Source organism: Macaca nemestrina, chromosome 14, assembly GCF_043159975.1.
Source record: "Macaca nemestrina isolate mMacNem1 chromosome 14, mMacNem.hap1, whole genome shotgun sequence".
Taxonomy (NCBI): domain Eukaryota; kingdom Metazoa; phylum Chordata; class Mammalia; order Primates; family Cercopithecidae; genus Macaca; species Macaca nemestrina.
In genome coordinates, this window is record NC_092138.1 from 92,723,124 (window position 1) to 92,735,771 (window position 12,648).

At 45.3% G+C, this 12,648-nt stretch overlaps 1 protein-coding gene across 7 annotated transcripts in view; it reads right to left on the minus strand.

Moving 5' to 3' along the window:
* LOC105487164 (tubulin tyrosine ligase like 11) overlaps nt 1-12,648 on the minus strand; it is a 273,149-nt gene that overhangs the window by 72,640 nt on the left and 187,861 nt on the right. Inside the window, exon 1 of one of the 7 annotated variants that reach the window (XM_071078278.1) lies at nt 2,301-2,622. The exons of the other annotated variants lie outside the window; for them this stretch is intronic. The gene's annotated coding sequence lies outside the window, so the exon portion shown is untranslated. Of the gene's footprint in view, nt 1-2,300; nt 2,623-12,648 lie in introns of those variants that run through there. 7 annotated transcript variants of the gene reach the window in all.

The window sequence follows — 12,648 nt, forward strand, 5'->3', positions numbered from 1 at the left end:
CGCAACCTCCGCTTCCAATGTGTCCTTCATGTCATAGCCAAAACCCAAGCCTGTCCCTGGCTCACTCCCTCATTTCCTTCAAGTGTGTGTCCAAGTGTGCCCTTCTCAGGCAGGCCTCCCCTGACCATTCTGCTTACGAGTGCAGCCCACACTCTTCCCAGCCCTCCAGAGCTCTCCCTGCTTAATTTTCTTCATAGCGCCCATCCCCAATCATCACAGTATAGATTTTACTCATTTATTTTGTATATTTTCCATCTCCCGTTCTCTCATCCACCACCCCCCATAAATAACGGCAGTTCACAAAGGCAGGGATTGTTGACCGTTTTGTGCATTGCTGACTCCTCCATCCTGGTCCTAAGTAAGTGCTCAATAAACAGTGACTGGGTGCACGAATGCATGAATGACTGGCTCCTCTCTGCCTGCAGGGTGAAGTCTAAACTCTCTGGCCTGGTCAAGCCCTTCCATGCTTTGACTTTGGGTCCCTCTCTGGCCCCATCTCAGACCACAGGTCTATTTAAGCTCCAGTCACACTGCCCTGCCTGCCAAGTCCTCCCGCTGTCTGATAGAAAAAGACCCTAAGCCTTTGCACGAACCTGGCCTCTGCCTGGAACGTCATTCCTTCCGCCTTGCCCCACCCTTCTGCTGGCTTGTGGGGCCCCCTTCACTAGGCTCCCATGACACCCTGTTTTTAACCCCTTTTGAAGCCCCTTTCACGATGTATTACAATTGTCCTTGAACTCATCTCTAGCTGTTCTAAACTGCCAGCTCCACCAGGGCAGGAAGACCTTGCTCACACTGGGATTCTCAGCGCCATTCACTGAGCACATCATAGCTGCACAGAAAGTATCCACTGAAAAACACGAGCAACCTCGTGAGTCTCCACTGCTTCAACCTGAAACAATGGCAATGTCAGTCCTGCAGGGTTGCCCGAGGATCAGAGATCACATACGATATGTACAACATCTGCCACCGTGCCTGGCACAGGGCAGGCATTTAACACCTAGCAGTACAGTGCTAGCCTCTGATGCAACAGCGGGATCACAACGATTTAGGAAGATCTGCTGCCTTTGTTTAGAAGCCACCAGCTGAAGTCCTTCCATAATTTGTCATCTCTGGGGCCACGCTGGTAAGTGTTGGCCCCAGAAAGAATTCCTGTCCCTTCCTGTCTTATCCATCACATTTGGCAGCATGCCCACTGAGCACAGAAAACGTCCAAGTTCACTTTCTTCTCAGAACTGACTGTATCTATAATCATCGTGTCACGGAATTGAGACTTCCAGGGATTTCAAGGACCAACTGTGCTGATCCCTCATTTTACACCTGAGGATACAGGCTCAGAGAGGTTGTCTAACTTGCTCACAGTCACTCAGTCAGCTAGGAATTTCACCTTCCCTTTCCTTTATGCACAATTTCAATTCTCTCTGGTTGAACCTGTTGGACTCTAAAGGATTTAAGGGTTTAGTCTAAAATTCTCACCTGGGCTAAATCCTGACCATTATCATCACTATATATATATTTTATATGTATATGAGCTATATATATATGAGCTATACATATATATGAGCTATATATATGAGCTATATATATGAGATATCACTATAAAACCTATAGATAGGTTATATATTTACATATAAAATTATATTATAATATAATATAAAACCTATCTATAGATTTTATATATAAATATATGTCTAAAAAATATAAGATATCTATAAACCTATATATAAGCTACATATGTAGTGATAATATCTATTGATTATGAAAGTTAAAAATGTCTCCTTCTACCTTCATATATATATATACACACACACACACACACACACATATATGTATATATATAAAATCTTCCAATCAGCAGCATCAAGTTCATTTTAGACATTGGAAACTCTTACTGGGAAACTGTATTCATTCATTTTCATGCTTCTGATAAAAACATACCTAAGACAGAGGACAAATAGGTTTAATGGACTCACAGTTCCACGTGGCTGGGGATGGCTCACAATCATGGCGGAAGGCAAAAGGCTCTACATAAGTGGCAGCAGCAAGAGAGAAGGAGAGCCAAGTGAAAGGGGACCCCCCGATAAAACCATAAGATTTCGTGAGACTTGTTCACTACCACAAGAACTGTCTGGGGGAAACCGCCCCCATGATTCAACTATCTCCCACTGGGTCCCTTCCGCAACATGTGGGAGTTATGGGAGCTACAATTCAAGATGAGATTTGGGTAGGGACACAGAACCAAACCATATCAAGAACCTCTTCTGCAACCCAAACAGAAGAAATTTTACTCTTACTGTTACCCTGAATGAATGACCTGCCATCCACAGAGGGATGGCAATGTCCCGCCACATTCTCCATGGAAGAGAAGCTCCTCCCTGGAAAATACCTCTGCCTGCCCGGAAGTGAGGTCCCCTTTGTTGTGGCCACTGGGAGTTCCGCTGCTGGACTGCTTTGAGAGGTGGGAGTTCCGCTGCTGGACTGCTTTGAGAGGTGGGAGTTCCGCTGCTGGACTGCTTTGAGAGGGGAAGGAGGCCACTGTGGGAGCAGTGTCAGGTCTGACACTCAGAGGGGTTGCCGAAGGATCAGGAAGGCCGTGAGGGGTGGCCCCAGTTGGAAGTGAACCCAGAACTCCTCCTCACTGGGAAGGGAGCTCTGCGTCATCAGCCACCACCTACAGACTAATTCACAACCTCTGGTCCCAGAGGAAATCATTAGTTCTAATTATTATTATTAGGCATAATAACTAATTAGTAAAAATAGCTACCATTTACCGAGTGCCAACTTATGCCTGATACTTAATGCATATTATTTCTTTTTTCCTATTTTATGCCTTAAAGTTTATTTCCTATTTTCCTAATTATAAAGTCAATATATGTTCACGTAAAAAAAAAAAAGTTAAATATACCAAAAAGCAGACAAAGGGGGAAAAATCACAGTTTATTCCACCACATACCTATGACCATTGTTAACATGTTGGTGTTTTATTTCCACAATTTCTTCTCTGTTTGTCTGTCTCTCTAGGCTTCTCCACGCATGCATATGTGTGTGTGTGAGGGGGGCCATGTGAGATCTAACATAGTTGTGACCATACTTTTACAAAAAATTACCTCTAATTTCTACAACAATCCTCTGAGTTGGGTACTATTATCCCCATTTTACAGATGAGAAACCTGAGGCTCAGAGAAGACGAGTAATTTGCCCAGTGTCCCACAGCAGGTTTATGGCAGGACAGGGACTCATGTCAAGTCTTTCTGTTATCAAAACATGTCCTTTTCCCCACTCTGCCACGTTCCTTCCCACTTAGCAAGGAAGAACTGGGGATAGTTTAATTACCTCTACTTCTGCTATCCCATTCCTCTGCCTGTATCTGCTGGACCACATCCCACTGAGAGATGTAGGTAAGGGAGACAAAGATTATCCCACCTACATCTACTCAATGGGCAATATCTAAGGATGGAAAGCTTTGAAAGCTTAAGCTTAGATGGAGACATTCTGTCAGAAACTGGAGGCAATCTGTGTTTTCTGTGCATACAGATATCTGGAAAACTGAAATCAGAAAGCACAATGAACTATTTTTTGCAAGCCGTTTTGCATGAGAAAAATATAAGTATTATTGGCAGAGCAGCCACAGGATGGCCTCCAAAGCTCTAAGGGGCTGGGCCACCTTGAGCCACACCTGTGGGGAGGAAGCAATGAGCACCTGGATTCCATGTTTCACCAAATGTTTGAGTAAAGCCTTGAGTACTAAGTGTCTTCATGTTGGTACCAAGCAGATAAACATGTGACATCTCTCTCCTATATGCCAAGCACTGGGCACAGGGTCTATAAAATAAATAAGACAGTGTCCCTGCCTGCAAGGAGCTTACAGCCTGGTGCAGGAGACCCCTAAAAGAAGAGACTTACACAAGGATGTAGGAAGTGCTGAGATGGAGACACAGAAACCTTTCTGGAGAAATAGAAATGCTTTTACACTGTTGGTGGGAGTGTAAATTAGTTTAACCATTGTGGAAGACAGTGTGGTGATTCCTCAGGGATCTGGAACCAGAAATACCATTTGACCCAGCAATCTCACTACTGGGTACATACCCAAAGGATTATAAATCATTCTACTATAAAGACACATGCACACGTATGTTTATTGCAGCACTAGTCACAATAGCAAAGACTTGGAACCAACCCAAATTCCCATCAATGATAGACTGGATAAAGAAAATGTGGCACATATACACCATGGAATACTATGCAGCCATAAAAAAGGAAGAGTTCATGTCCTTTGCAGAGATATGGATGAAGCTGGAAACCATCATTCTCAGCAAACTAACACAGGAACAGAAAACCAAACACCACATGTTCTCACTCATAAGTGGGAATTGAACAATGAGAACACATGAACACAGGGAGGGGAACATCACACACCAGGGCCTGTAGTGGGGTGGGGACTAGGGGAGGGATAGCATTAGGAGAAACACCTAATGTAGATGATGGGTTGACAGGTGCAGCAAACCACCATGGCACGTGTATACCTATGTAACAAACCTGCACCTTCTGCACGTGTATCCCAGAACTTAAAGTATAATTTTTTTAAAAAAAGGTTAAAAAATTGGACCCTCAAGGTCCAATTCCTGAAAACGTTAACATGGGAGAATTCATGGTTGAGAAGAAAAATCAGTGGGGGTCAGGGGAGGTAGGACCAACGACAGGAAAAACTGATTAAAGCCTTTTTAGCCAAGTCCTATACTCGTTTAAATGAAACGATAAAGACAGAGGACTAAATAAAGATATATCTTTATCTTACATGTCTTAAATGTAGTAACAATGAGCTGCCACACTTCACTCCCTACAGAGTTTTCAGAATCCTTCTCTCTTTCATCTTGAAAAGATGTCTGGAACGTTTTGCTTTGCTGCAGATAATGTTCACAATGAACCTCATTTGTGTGTGTGTGTCTGTGTGAGCTATGTTTGTGTGTGTATTTGTGGGGCTGTGTGTGTGTGTGTGCACATAGCTGTGTTTGTGTGACTGTGTGCATGTGTCTGTGTGTGTATTTGTGTGATGTGTGTGGTTATATGATTGTGTGTTTGTGTGACTGTGTGGTGTGTGTGTGTCTGTGCATGTTTGTGTGGTTGTGTGAATGTGTGGTTGTATGAGTGTTAGTGTGTGTGTGGTTGTGTGTAGTTTTGTGTGTATGACTGTGACTGTGTGTGGCTGTGTGTAACTGTGTGTCTGTGTTCGGTTGTGCATGTGTGTGTCTGTGTGGGTTGTTTGTGTGACTGTGTGTGGTTGTATGTGTGTCTGTGTGAACATGTGGTCATGTGTGCTTGTGTCTGTATGTGTGTATGTGTGGTTGTGTGTGGTTGTGCCTGTGTGAATGTGTGGGTTTGTGTGACTGTGGGTGATTGTATCTGTGTGCATCCGTGTGTTTGTGTGTGTGGTTGTGTGTGTTTGTGTGACTGTGTATGATTGTATCTGTGTGCATCCATGTGTGGTTGTGTGTGTATGTGTGGGGGTGTGTGTGTGGGGATGTGTTTGTGTGTGTCTGTGTGTGAATGTGTGGGTGTTTGTGTGTCTGTGGATGTGTGGATGTGTTTTGGGTGTTTGTGTGTGTGGATGTGTTTTGTGTGTTTGTGAGTGTGTGTGAATGTGTGGGTGTGTTTTGTGTGTTTGTGTCTGTGTCAGGGTTTTGTGTGTGTGGGGGGGTGTTTTGTGTGCATGTGTGGGTGTGTTTTATGTGTTTGTGAGTGTGTGTTTGTGTGGGTGTTTTGTGTGTGGGTGTGTGTGTTTATGTGTGGGTGTTTTTGTGTGTGTGGATGTGTGGGTGTGTGTGTGTGGATGTGATTTTGTGTCTGAATGTTTGTGTGTGGATGTGTGGGGGTGTGTGTGAGTGTGTGGGTGTGTTTGTATTTGTGAGTGTGTCTGTGTGTGGTATGTGGATGTGTTTTGTGTGTCTGTGTGTGGATGTTTTGTGTGTGTGTGGGCGTTTTGTGTGTGTGTGAATGTGGTTGTATGGATTTGTATGACTGTGTGATTTATGTGTATGTTCGTCTGTGTGTGTGTGTGGATGTGTGGGTGTGTGTGTGGATGTGTAGGTGTTTTGTGTGTTTGTGGGTGTGTTGTGAGTGTGTGTATGTGTGGGTGTATTTGTGTGTCTGTGGATGTGTGGGTGTGTTTTGTGTATGTGTGTGGATGTGTGTCTGTGTGTGTGTCTGTATGGGTGTGTGTGTGGATGTGTGGGTGTGGGTGTGAGTGTGCATCTGTGTGTGTTTTGTGTGTTTGGGAGTGTCTGTGTGTGTGGATGTGTGGGTGTGTGTTTGTGAATGCGTCTGTGTGGATGTGTGGGTGTGTTTTGTGTGTTTGTGGATGTGTGGATGTGTGGTTGTGTGTGGGTGGGTTTGTGTGACTGTGTGTCATTGTATCTGTGTGTGTCTGTTTGTGTGGATTTGTGGGGGTGTGTGTGTGTGTGGACGTGTGGGTGTGGGTATTTGTGTGTATCTGTGGTGGGTGTCTTGTGTGTGTGTGTATGTGTGTGGTTGTGTGTGTGTCTGTATGAATGTGTGGTTGTGTAGGTTTGTGTGACTGTGTGTCATTGTATCTGTATGTGTCCGTTTGGTTGTGTGTGCTCCGCCATCTACAGGTTCTGTTATCTCTGACTGAATAACCAGGAGTTGTTGAATCCTGCCTCTGGCTCCCACCCAAGAGCGGAATGCTGGGAATGCATCCACCTTGGTCCAGTGCAGCAGGTATCTGGAAAGAATAGACACTCCTTACGGCGCCCACCACGGACTCCCCTTTCCAGGGCTAGGTGGCTTTAGCCTAGAGTTCCCAACTGTGGGCCAGGAACCCACCCCTCAGCCCTTCACTTTTAGTCACCTTCCTCTTGACATGCCTGGAGGTCAGTTCCACAGCCCCGGCCGCAGCCCTCAGCTCTCCCATCTCACACACAGTCTTGGTGCCCAACCTCTTCGGTGTCACTTTCTCTCCTACCTCTTCCCTCTCATGTCCCCACTCCAAGGCCCTTTTTCTCCTGGAAGTCGGGACATGATTCAGAACTCACTTCTCCCGGGTCGAGACATGAGTCAGGACTCACGCTTCTGGGTCCGAGGTTGCACAGATGGGCGTACAGGAGGCCATCTGCAGGTGCCTGAACGTCAGTGCGTGGTCCTGGCGGGGTGCGGGGGGCAGCGGCAGGGATGACTATGCAGACCCCGGCCCTGAGGCAGGAGGAAGCACCTCCTCCACCCGCCGCAAGAGAAACAGGCGTTCCAGGCGAGATCATTTCGGAAACGTTGCTCTGGCTAGCCTGGGAATGGGGCTCTGTTTGTGGGTGTCATGGCCATCCCACGCCAAAAGAAAAACGCGTACAGGGATCTGAGGCACGAACCAACCGCGCACTACAGACCACGGCCTCGAGTCAGCTGTAGGTCTTTTCCTTATGACCGCTTCCCAAACTGGCTCTGTAAAGTCAATGTCAACCAATCACCTATTCCACAAATTTGATTCAGGCCACATTAATTTGCGTTTGACCTAACAGTCTAGCAGTGAATAGACTTATTAAGGAAACCTGAATGACTAAGAATGTCAGCCAGCCAGCCATGCCCACACAGGAAAAGATCAAAAGGGGGACCTTTGTGAGGGAAGGCATGGCTCACCCCCACACAGAGGCTATGTGCTTGCAGTAGTTTTTTTCCAGTTATGAAAAAATAAAACCATACTGGTTTTCCACAGCTGATATCCACTGGGTGCTTTTAGACTTCATAACAAGACTGCGAGGCAGGACACTGAGGCCCGGAGAGGTTAAGTACCTCGCTTGAGATCACATAGCTAGCACGCGGTAGAACTGAGGCTCAAACCTGAGCAGGCTGAGCCGCTCTTCGCTGTTGCCTCTTTTGGGGACTGCGGTCATTCTTTAGGTCCTGTCTTCAGCTCATTTTTCTCTCTCTTCTCTCCAGATACTCAGCCTCATCAGTGCTCCGACCATCACCTCTGCGATGACTCCAGATTGATCTAATTTTCCCTTCTCACCAGGCTTCCAGCCCACTCTTCAAGTCCCTGCTGAATGTTGCCTCTTGGCTACCCCCACATCCCACAAGCCCACCTTCCCAGGCGTTTCCCTCCAGACACACACACACACACACACACACACACATATGAAGTCTCCAGCTGCCCCTGGAAGGTGTTCTTAATTGCAGGAGAGCCCTTAAGGCCACCTCCTCAAGGAAGCTTTCTCTGCCCATGTCTCCACTCTGATGCATCCCTGGGTACTCAGTTTCCCCTTGGTCCTGACTGTACCGGGCACAGCCTCTGCTGCTGTGTTTTCCCTCATTTCACTGCATTTCTCCCCATCAAATGAATGTTTTTCCTTTCTCTCCCTTCTCTTTTGTCCTCTCCGTCCCTTCCCTCTTTTTCTTCTAGCCTCAGCCTCCCAAGTAGCTGGGACTACAGGCACCTGCCACCACACCTGGCTTTTTGTTTGTTTGTTTAAGTAGAGACGGGATTTCACCATGTTGGCCAGGCTGGTCTTGAGCTCCTGACCTCAAGTGACCTGCCTCAGCCTGCCAAAGTGCTGGGATTACAGGCATGAGCCACCATGCCTGGCTCCATTCTTCCATTCTTAAAATCTGCAGTCACCACTCCCACCCCCACAGACAGAAGAGCCGGGAAGCTAGAAAGGGAGAGATGGTGCTTGAGAAAAAACGAGGCCGGGGAACCCTGTTCTAAGTGAGGGGCCAGGAGGCACGGCTGCTGCCTCTTTAGCCCTGAAAAGGGGATGTGGGGGCTTCAGGCAGATGGGGTAACCCCACTGGCTGCAATGGGGATAGCAGAGGTGGCTGAAGTGGAACAGGGAGCCAGGGCAGGAAACCATAGGCCCAAGGGAATGACAGGCCTGAGAGGGTGGGGCAGGACCAGGCCTGGAAGGCAAAGTGGCTGCCAGCGTGGGGGCTCTGGCAATGCAGGGTCCTAACCCTCCCATCACGGAGCAACCCAAGGTCAAGTGCTTGATGGCCATGTGTCCACCGATGGGCCAGGCACGGTGGGCTGCCTGGGCATGGCACTTAATGGGAGTAGGTCACTCTGGCCGTCCCCAGCAGTGCAGCCTCAAACCTCTGGGATCAAGCAATCCTCTTGCCTCAGCCTCCTGAGTAGCTAAGACTATAGCCACATATATGGTTTAGACTTCACTCAACACATCCACATGTGCAGCTGAGGAATGTGGTGAGATCCAGCTCAGGCTGAAGTACAGTGGCACAATTAAAGCTCACTGCAGCCTTAAATGCCTGGGCTCAAAAGATCCTCCTGCCTTAGCCTCCCAAGTGGTTGGGACTACAGGCGCACCACCATGCCCAGCTAATTTATTTTTATTTTTTGTAGAGACAGGGTCTCACTATGTTGCCTGGGCTGGTCTTGAACTCCTGGCCTCAAGTAATCCTCCTGTCTCGGTCTCCCAAAGTGCTGAGATTACAAGCATGAGACACCTTGCCAGGCCCACTCTACATTTTAATTAATTTTATCCTCCATTTTCTCCCTCCTTCTATCCCACCACCACTAGAATGTAAGCTCCATGAGATTTGGGTTTTTGTCTGTTTCATTCTCTGTTACATTCTCAGTGACTAAAGACAGTGCCACGCACATATCACATGCTTAGTAAACACATGTTGAATGAATAAATTTAAAAATTACCCTTCTAAATGTCTCTTAGGAGATTTATGTTGTATCTTATTTAACTCTGTCAATAACCTTATGCAATAGACACTATTTCTCCCGTTTTATGGAGGAAGAAACAGTAGCCAGTGAGTGACAAGAATGGCTCAAAAAGTACTTATACTTAGTAAGTGAGATTTGAAACCAGGACAGCCTCTCTAATGCCTGTGTTTATTACACTCTCCACATCACACAAGGGTGTCTCCTAATAGTCCCAATGGCCTCTGGACCTAAATTTAGCATTTAACTAGAGCACCTTGCCTTTAGTGAGGGTCTGTTTGTCTTAGTACTCAAGGGTCTTTATTTTGCCTCTTCTCTTGAAAGACAGGTTCATAGAGTACATAATTCTAAGTTTTCAGTTATTTTCTCTGAGCACTCAAACAGATTTCACTGACTTCTGAATTGCATTGTTACTGTTGTGAAGTCAGCTGTCAGTCTAATTACCACTGTGTTTTAGCATATAATCTGCCTTGTATCTCTGGTAGCTTTTATGATCTTTTCTTTGTCTTTGGTATTTAGCAGTTTCACAATATATCTACCCATGGATTTCTTTTTATTTTGTTTGAAATTCAGTGGGCTTCCTGTATCTGATCACTGATGTTTTTCGTTTCTATTCTCATTGAAAAATTCTCAGCTTTAACTTCTTTGAATACCAACTCTCTGCATTCTTTCTATTATCTCCTTCTGGAACTCCCATTAAATGTATGACCCTCTTATTCTATGCTCCATTCTTAAAATTCTTCCATTGTGTTTTCCATCTTATTATTTGTTTATGCTAAATTCTGGGTGATTTCTTCAAATGTATCTTTCAGTTGTCTATCAGGTCTCTAATTTATTTTCAAGTGAGTCTAATCTGCCATTAAACCCACTGAGTTCCTATTCTATTTTTATTTGTTTATTTATTTTTGAGATAGGGTCTCACTCTGTTGCCCAGACTGGAGTGCAATGGTACTATCATGGCTCACTGCAGCCTCAACCTCCTGGACTCAAGTGATCCTCCCACCTCAGCCTCCTGACTAGCTGAGACTACAGGTGTATACAGATGGGGTCTTCATATTGCCCAGGCTGGCCTTGAACTCCTGGGCTCATGAGTTCCTCCCACCTTAGCCTCCCAAAGTGCTGGGGTCACAGGAGTGAGCCACCACACCCTGCTGGGTATTTCATCCTCTTTGTGGCTATTGTAAATGGGATCGTGCTCTTGATTTGACTCTCAGCCAGGACATTATTGGTATATAGACAATACTACTGATTTTTGTACACTGATTTAGTATCCTGAAACTTTACTAAAATCGTTTATCAGTTCTTAGTAGCCTTTCAGCAGAGTCTTTAGGGTTTTCTAGGTATAGAATCACATCATCCGTGGAGAGATATAGTTTGACTTCTTCTTTGCCTATTTGGATGCCTTTTCCTTTTTTCTCTTGCCTGATTGCTCTGGCTAAGACTACCCTTTGGATCTTCATTGGTAGGAATTCTTACAGTCCCAGGCTTAAAGTGCATTTTATCAGAGAAGAACTGTGTTTGCTTCTGTCAGGTGTCTGGGAACACTAACAACTTAGAACAGCTTTAAACTAAATTATAAGTATTCTGTTTTTCAAGTCACACAGATAATGTGAATTCCAACTCCAAACTCTGGTGAGATTGGGCTTATGGCTCTTAAAGAAGACACTGTCTTTCCCTCCCCCGAGAGCCAAGGCCAACACTGGCAAGTATCCCTATATTGCCCTGCGGGATGGGTTTTTCCTGGTTCATTCACTGAGAATGTGATCTTTCAGTGGTCCTGGTTTTATGTGGGAGTTTCCAATCTAATTTCCCTGATTGTTGGATCTCTAGACTTTGTTTCTTGTCTCCTTGTGGGCCCAAGGTCTAGACCACAAGGGATTGTCAGATGCTTTCACGGAAACCCCAGTTTCAGCACCTGCTCACCCCCTCTGAAGCTGTGTTTCCTCATTGCTTTGTGTTTTCTCAGTGCTTCTGGCTTCTGATAATTTTTCGTACTTTCCTGTCAGCACAGTCCTACACTCGTTTTTTAATATTTTATTTATTTATGTTTTGGCCAGCATGTACTGGTGGAGTTTCTTCAGCTATCTAGTCTGTAATATTGTTAGACACAGAAGATCTATTGTGTGATTACACAAAAAATTACTTTCATTGCTTTTCTCTCTTTATAAAAATAATATATATCCTCTATAAAGAAAAAATAAAACCATGGACAATCAAGATGAAAATAAAAACCATTTCTCATCCTACAGCCCAGAAGCAACCAGTTAACACTTTGGTGCCTATCCTTCCTTATCTGTATAAAATAGATCCTCAGTATTTGTTATTTTGAAAGCTTTTTCCTCCACCCAAACTATGATGAACATATTTCCCTGGACTTCACTATTCTTTAAGAACATCCTTTTAAGTTACCGGAGTGCACAGGTGTGCCATGATGGAGGTGGTTTTGAATAAAAGTCTGCCTGACTCCTGAGTTCTTACTTTTTCCATTGTTCTGTGTGAGGCATTTCCCTCTAAGCATTAGCTAAACTACAGTAGTTAGGAACCTTGGAGAAAAAGATGTTTCTCACAGACTGTTTCAATTCCCTGTGTCCCACTCTAGGCTTAGTATGTCTTTAATTGTGTGCAGCTGGGTTTATGCTCGATCTGTTTAGCCTGGAGTTTCTACCGAGTTTTTGTTTTAAAGGTCCTTAATGGGATGTTGACGGGTTTATCTCACTCTCCTTTTTCGTGCCTGTACTGTGAGTTTGAGTGAGTCATCAGCAGGCCTCCATTTGTGTGTTTTTAGTGGAGTTCAGATGCTTCTTTTCTGACACAGATGGGAGTTGAACAGCAGACCCAGGGCCACAGGAATGGTCAGTAGCCACAGGAATGGTCAGCCATGCCATTCTCTGTGGACTTCTAGTTCGTCATTGTACCATGTGTTGGGAAACTCTAGAGCCTTTTCTGCTCTGACA